Genomic DNA, 8373 nt, shown 5'->3' with positions numbered 1-8373 from the left:
CCAGATTTCATTGTTTCTCATTGCCATGTAGTATTCCATGGTATAGATAAACCACATCTTCTTGATCCATTCATCTGTTGATGGACACTTAGGCTCTTTCCATGTTTTAGCTATTGTGGAGAGTGCTGCTATGAACAAAAATGGCTTTGTAGGAGGCCGAAACTGACAGTGAGTGAGCTCCCAAATGTGTGAAACTGGTGCTCAACTGTAAGAAAACCAAGTGTGAGTCAAGGAAAACCACATACAAGGAAAGTCCAGGGACAGATCAGTGATGCAAGTCTAAAATATTAGAGACAAGAGAAAAGCTACAGGAAAGTAAACAGCAAAGTTTCTTGACCCAATGAGCAGGCAGCTTGATAAAAGGCTTTCTGGAGTTTAAGTCTGATCTGGATTCCAACCAGAGAAACAGCCTGGGGAAGCAACCAGAAAGAGCCTGTTTCTGTGCAAGAGAGAGAAGGCAGAGTCCAGCTCAGGTCTGAAAGTAGAACTCTAGATGGGACCAAATAGGAACAACCCAGAACTGAGCATGCAATATAGAGCATTTATTTCCCACATAGGTTTCTGAGCCAGTGCTGTGAGCCTATGACTTGCCTCTACTTCTGGGGCCAATACCTCCCGGAGAGTAATCACCTGATGAGCTGCATCAGAATCACCTGGTAAAACACAGGATCTGGACCTCTTCCCATAATAATAAATATTTCTGGGGAAGGGGGTCCTAGAATTCATATTTTAATAAAAAGAGAATTTTTAATGTTTATTTATTTTGAGAGAGAGAGAGAGAACTAGTGGGGAATGGGCAGAAAGAAGGAGACAGAGGATCCAAAGAAGACTCCATGCTGCCAGCAGAGAGCCTGACCCAGGGCCTGAACCCACGAACTGTGTGATCATGACCTGAGCTGGAGTCGGATGCTTAACATACTGAGCCACCCAGCTACCCCAAAAGAGGTAACTCTTAAGTGTTGAAGTTCCCAGGCAAGAGCGATATGGATGGCATATTTGAGGAAGCTCAGGAACACTATATTATCGTAAGATATTGCACAAAGTGTTTTGAGTCACCCACAAGGCAAGTGAAATACTTGTAACCAACATCATGGGAAGAGACCCCAGAATCATGGAAGACCTGAGAGGGCAGATAGGTTTCTACTCACTAATCAACTGTGATTGATTACTAGTGGCTGCCTAGATCACAGGGCTGAGATAAATTATGAGGACTTGCCTGGGCTTGGGCAGGAAAAGAGCAACGCTTGATTAGTAATGTCTGCCATGGCCACAGTAGGATGAGTGTGAGAATGTGTGCCTCCTGTTTGCCATTTTCTCCTAGAAAGACCAAGCTATCCTTTCTCATTTTATGATGAGGTATAGTGTACATACAAAAGCCTAGATGGAAACATATATGTACACTTTAAGGAATAAAAATAAAATGCATGCTTTTAAACATTTCTCTAGATAGCAGCTTCCAAAATCTCCTTGGGTGACACGTGGCATTGTCTCCCAACTTGTTAAATGTCTAATTTAAATAAATCCCTTTTGGCACCATTTAAGTCCAGTCCCTTTCATCCTATCCCCAGAGAAAAACAGAACAGCGGCTCCTGCTCTCTTATTCAATATGCCTCCCTGTTTTTAAGAATTCAGTTCTCCAGAAAAAAAAATTAATGAGACTCTTCTATTTTAATGAGTTACTTGTCTAGTGGATTGGCATTTTTCCTCCCCCAGGCCCAACATTCTTGGTTACAGAGACAATTTAGAATAGGACATTGAGAGTAGAAGGAATTTAGATGCCATCCAACTCTTTTCACAGATGGCACAAGAGGCTTAGGCAAATGGAGGGCTTGGCTTGCCCACGCAGCAGAATCCGAACTAAGACTTGATGGTCCTACCTCTTAGTGCAGAGTTACTCAGACCATGACGTTTCAACAATCGGTATATTCTGAAGTGAAAGACCACACTCAGGACCAAACATGCCTTGGGGCTCACTTCACCCAAGACCAAACACTGTTGGGGCTCACTTTCCACACACATCAATGGCTTCCGATCTCATGTCCTATTTCTTTGCTGGAGGGCGTTAGACCCATGGCTGAGGTGGACTAGAAGAGCTGGGGGATTAATTAACAACACTTAACCACTGAGGGATGGGAACGGGTGGATAAATAAACTGGTTCCTCACCACTTCCTTGAAAGAACAATTCTGAGATATCTGCTGCCTGTGTCTCAGAGGTCCCTCAGCAGGACTGTGTCCGAAGTGTGCCCTCCCCCCACAGTGACTGTCTTATTAATAAGCCTTTTATTGGCTTCCCTCCTATCCTTTCTCACTGCCCTACTCCCTCCCTCATTGTGCTTTTCAGAGATTATCTCCCAAGCAAACAAACTATTTGTACCCAAATCCTGATTTCAGGATTTTCTTTTGGGGGAACTCAAATGAAGACCAGGCTTAACAAGAAAACAGCTTTACAAGAAGCTCAGCAAGAGCTGTGAATTCAGGAAATAGCCTGTAAGTGGATTTCCAATGATGAGTAATCTTCAGGACCAGCTTTATAATGAATGGAACCCAGTGCAACATGAAAATGTGAGGTGCCATATTGAAAAAGTACTAAGAATTTCAAAATGGTGACAGCAGAGCATTAAGCCAAAGACAGAGCTCTGCTGAGAGTAGCCTGTGTGACAAGCTGTGCACCCATGAAGCCGGTCCTGATGATCTTTCTATGTAAGAATGATAACTGGCAATGATGGCATCATCTGCTGAGCACTTACTATGTGCCAGGCAATGTGCACCATCCCATGTATTCCGCATGCCAACTCCATGGGAGAGATATCATTTATTGGAAAATCTCTTGTACTGCAGGAGGAATGTATGATGCTGAGTAGGACTTTTTCTGTGGCTCTAGAGTCATGACTAAGGTTGAAACCTACAGAAAAAAAAAAAGGTACAAGTAAACCCACTATGACAGACAGAATAATGGTCCCGCAAAGGTGTTCACATCTCAATCCCCAGAATGTGTGAATGTTTACCTAACATGGAAAAAGGACTTTGAAGGTATCATTAAGGAAACAGACCCTGAGATGGGGAGATTTTACTTGATTACCCAGCTGGTAATCAAGAGTTAAGAGGTTATTAAGGTTAAGAGTATCTTTCCTCATTGAGGTCATGTGACTACAGAAGACCATCAAAGAGCAACAATGTCATTGGCATTGAAGGTGGAGGAAGGGGGTCCATACGCCAAGGAATGTGGGTGGCCTCATGAAGCTGGAAAAGACAAGGGAATAGATTCTTTTGGAGCCTGCAGAAAAGAACCCAGCCCTGCTCTAGAAGGGAATACATTTCTGTTATTTTAAGCCGTTGAGTTTGTGGTGATTTGGTACAACAGCCACGGGAAAATTATACACTCGCATCCAAAAGAAGAAAGCCAGCATTCTGCCAGATACATGCTCACCAAGCTTAGGAGGATGCTGTGGAGCGGGCACCGTTACCTCCCGGACCCCAGTGCCCAGCCGCCCCCCATCTGTGGGGCTGGGGGAAGAGAGGCCGTGACCCCATGACAGGTAGGCTCCTGGGTGTGCAGGGTTCTCACAGGGGTGAGGGGCTTGTCTTTCCCCTCCCAAGGGGATGGTTTCCCTTCTCCAAACAAGTGAGGTGGGAGCTTCTCTGGGACCCACGCTGCTCGCACCAAGCTCCCAGGATACTCGGGCGCTGCTGCAGCCTGAGCCCTGTGTCCACACGGTGCCCGGAGGGCCACAGACCTGCTTCCATGGTTGGTAGCAGGGACTGATCTGAGAGTCGCACCGGGAAGAGGAGAGGGGTAGAGCCATGCCTGATCAAACAAAGGAGGGCAGCCAGGAGGAAAGAGAAAGTGTCCTGGGACTACAAACAGATCTTTAAGAAGGTTGAACTGATTCCTGAGTTTCCCTGTAAATGATGTTTGCCCTCATTGTAAAATGAACTCACATTCATTTGCATTTTGCAAATATTTGTAGAGCAAAGAAAATACAATTTGCCACTATGTAGCAATGCTCTGTAAATATTATGTTGTTTCTTTCTAGTCTTTCATTTGCCTGTGATCTTATAGATCTCCTTCTATCAAAACTAAGATGATACACAGCTTGTTTCATGTAACAATAATATTAAATTACTACTTTCCCACATTATTAAAGGTTTCTGGAAGACTTTTGTGAACAGCAGCTGTCATTATCCAACATGTGGACAATAATTTAACATTTTTTTATGATTTTTACTCCAATTTATCAATAATATTGCGATGACGATTCTTGTACTGTCACCTCAATATAAGACAATTTCCTACCTTATCTTTTCCTTTCTTTTTAGGGGGGGTATCTTTAGATATATCTATTTATCTTTTTCATTGATCTACATGCAAAAGAGTGTATAAACATATATGTGGGTTTAAGGGACGATACTAAAATGAATACCCATACTCTCACCGCTCAGATTAAATCTTACATCAATGATAGAATGATATTTATATTATTTAGAAACCCTCTTTGGGTCTCTCTCTGATCACATTCCTCCCCACCCCACCCCTCAGAGAAACCATTATTGTGACTATTCCTCTAGTCTTCTCCATAATTTTACCATGTATGCATATCTGACTAAACTCTATAACATCTGGATATACATCATTTTGTCCTCTTTGTGACTGGCATTATTTTTTTTTTTTTTAGTTCTTTTATAACTTGCTTACTTTGCCAACATGACATTTTTGTGGTCCATTCAGGCCAAAACATGCTGCTGTGGGACATTCTTGTTCATGGGTCTGATACAGGCCAGGAATTTTCCTCCGCTTTGTCAACAGCGGTATTAACCACTTCTTAAAAATTGTGGTCAATGTCATAGGTGATTGTTTCAAGACATGTGCAAGAGAAAAGTGTCGAATAATGGCCTGAACTGTTGGACTAAGAACTCCACATGGTGGCCGTCTGAAAAGGAAACCACAGACATTTGAATGTAGCAAGTCTGATACACGTATTTTTAAAAGCCCGTCTTAGCACTTTACCACCACATCTGTAGTTAATACTCTAAGATGCTTGATACAAGAAGAGAGCAGGATGCTCGTGGTTACCCTCACTTTTAAGGAGATTTGCAGGACACGTGACTGGGCTGACTTGTATACTAGGATTTGTTCAGTGCAGCTTGAAAATGCATATGCCAAGGACAATGTCAGTGTTTGAGTGCCGTTTGGCCTTCTTTAATCAGCTTAGGAAAACTTTAGAAAGCGTGATCCTATCCAGTAACGGATTCTTTTTTTTCAGTTGCTGTGAACTTTTCATCGTTCCTTCAATTGTTTCTTGGCGAGTTGTATCTGAACACCCCTCCTGCCTGCCGTCACTGCCAGAAATATGAGGCCAGAAGCCCTCGCTCCCTGTTTAGGGACACAGAGAATGACCAGAGCATGGGTGTGTAGTCCACACTTCGCCGGCCGCACTCTGGGAGCTGGGACTCTGACCCTCCAGGAGTGACGCAAGATGATCACCGGCCAGGGCAGCGAGGCATCCAGCAGCGTGCAGTGAATGTCCAGACGTGTGGAGCCCATCGGGCAGTGGCAGGGACTGAAGCAGACAGTCCCTCTCAGCTGTTGGCTGTGTTCCCAGCTGCTGGTGCTTTAAGTTCCAACTCACTTCCCGAGCTTGTTCCCCTGATTTTCCATGAATTCCATGTGCTCCCTGCTATGTTTTCAGTGCTCTGTTTTTCCTATGTAAGTTTTCCAGAGTGGACTTCCGTTTCCTGTCACTAAGGAACTCGGATGGTCACTCTTGCCAATTATGGTGTTTACAATAATTTCTTTTGAAAATCAAGCATCAGTAGGGGCGCCTGAGCGGCTCGGTCATTAAGCGTTGGACTTTGGCTCAGGTCATGATCTCAATGTCCATAAGTTTGAGCCCCACGTTGGGCTCTGTGCTGACAGCTCAGAGCCTGGAGCCTGCTTTGGATTCTGTGTCCCCCTCTCTCTTTGTGACTCCCCTGCTCATGCTCTCCTTCCCCCTCTCTCTCAAACATAAATAAACATTAAAAAATTTTTTAAATCAAGCATCAGGCATTGGCTAGGACTCCCTCCATTTCCTACTTTATGGGGAAATAAGATGACCCCACAGCCCTTTGTGAAGAATCATAACTCAGCATAAGCACAGCCTATTTGTGAGCTGGAAGTTTTGGCTTCAATGCCTTTTATAAGTATAAAATTTCATTCTGTTATTCCTTCTTTAATATCTTTTACACAGACCACATTTTGAGACTTAGCCTTTAGAAGAGAAAACTGTAATCTATCTATGTCTTGGGCCCTGTGACACCACTGTGCCCACATTCTTTGCCCAGAACCCTGGCCTGTGTACATCTCTAAACTTAGCTTCCTAATTCTGCTGCTGGCTCCCTAGACTTTGGCCACACGCATTCTGTTCCTTCTAGTTGTTGAGGATTTCTCTGAATTGAATCCCCTTCTACTAAGTGTCCCCCACCTTCAAGCCAGGTGCCAGGCTCGACCTTCCTGATGGCACTGGCCTGCTTTTGCCCACGCCTGGTATGGTAGAAAAACCCAAAGAATCCTCTGTGACCAAGTGCTTATGAGTTTATTACCAACTGATTATAGATGCTCTATGAGGGTTCTAGCAGAAAAGGTTCTTCAAGAATTGGTTCTATGATAGGGTCTATCTGGAAGAACAAATGTGCAAGAGTAGAATGTTCAGGAATTTTCTGAAAGAAGGGACTTGTTCTATCAGCAATTACAACAGCTAAGAAAGCAAACTAATGTAAATAATAGGGGTATCACAGTAATAAGCAGGCCAATGGAATAGAGCTTGCAAAATGAGAACCAGTATCAGGAGGGACCAATTTAGGACAATCAGCCATTTAAGAAGAAACGGAAGCAGGATCCAACATAAGAGCGCGATGTACTTGATGGAAAGATACCAACAAACATAGCCAAAGGTATGAACGTTCTCTAATGGCGAATAATACTGAAATGTATCTGAAAACAACAGAACCACACTATACGGAATTCAGGGCAGCAGGATCCCAGATGAAGGCCTTCCAGGCCCACGTGCTGCCCAGGAGAACATAGAGATGCCTAGGATACCACTGTCCTGTCCAACAAGCACACACCCTCTTGTTCTTGGGGAGTCTTTATGCCCCCCACCCCCGAATCTTGCTGTTCTAGAAATTGAGTCAGCACTTAATGTTCACCAAGTCTAAGTAACTTGTTCAAAATGACTCTTGGATTGTTCCTTGCAAGACAAGGTTAATTAAAGATCAGTTTCCCAGGCTTTAGAGATGTGATTCTTCTCTGGCAGGTCCAGACCTCGGGCCCATGTAATGAGTCTTCCTAGAGATTCCCACCTCACTCCTTTTTTCAGAACATCTTCCAGCCAGACCAAAGATCTAAATACAAATAATATTAGTAGTGGTCCTAATGTAAAAAAAAAAAAAAAAGAAGAAGAAGAAGCTCTGAGAAAAGCATGAATGACACATTTGAAAAATGGACAAAGGATAGGAAAATAATTCAAAAAGGGTAAAATGCAATGGCAAAAACATATATGGAGAGATGCTGGAATTCTCAAATAATTCCATAAATGCATTTCCAGGCAATGAATCATCATGTTTAACGATCAGATTGGCAAAGATGAAAAAGGTTGATAATCAACAATGTTGGTGACAGTGTAGAAAATAGACTCTCTTATTCACTGCTGGAGAGTGTTAGTAAAGTTACCTTGTAGAAGAACTTGGCAATAGCTGCTAGAAGTTTAACAGTATGCTGCTGGTAGGAATGAGAAAATGGTATGACCACCTTGGAAAGTAGCTACTTTTTTATACAATTAAACATACATCAGGGCACTCAGATGGTTTAGTCAGTTGAGTTTTCGAGTCTTGATTTCCCCTCAGGTCATGATCCCAGGGTTGTGACATCAAGACCAGCATTGGGCTGTGCACTGAGCAAGGAGCCTGCTTAAGATTCCCCTCCCCCTAACCCCCTCTCTAAAACAAATAAACAAGCAAAAAAACAAAACAAAAACAAAAGAAACCCCATTCATCTACCATATGACCCAACATTACACTCCAAGAAACATGAAAACATGCATCCACACAATATCATGTACAAAAATATTTGTAGCAGCTTTACTCATTATAGCTCAAAACTGGAAACAACCCAAACATCTATCAACAGATAATAATATAAACAAATTGTGGCATGTCCATACCATTCTTTCTATCCACTGGAATACTACTCATCAATAGAAAGGAGTTACTAATATGTACAACAACATGGGTCAGTCTCAAAGAAAGTCAGACACTATACAATTCCGCTTTGTAAAAAATCCAGAAAATGTAGGCCAATCTATAGTGATGGAAAGCAGATCAGTGCTTGCCTGGAG

The sequence above is a fragment of the Crocuta crocuta genome, unplaced genomic scaffold, assembly GCF_008692635.1.
Source record: "Crocuta crocuta isolate KB4526 unplaced genomic scaffold, BGI_CrCroc_1.0 scaffold36, whole genome shotgun sequence".
Classification (NCBI taxonomy): Eukaryota; Metazoa; Chordata; class Mammalia; order Carnivora; family Hyaenidae; genus Crocuta; species Crocuta crocuta.
The sequence above is the reverse complement of the archived record's forward strand: the minus strand, read 5'-3'. Positions refer to the sequence as shown.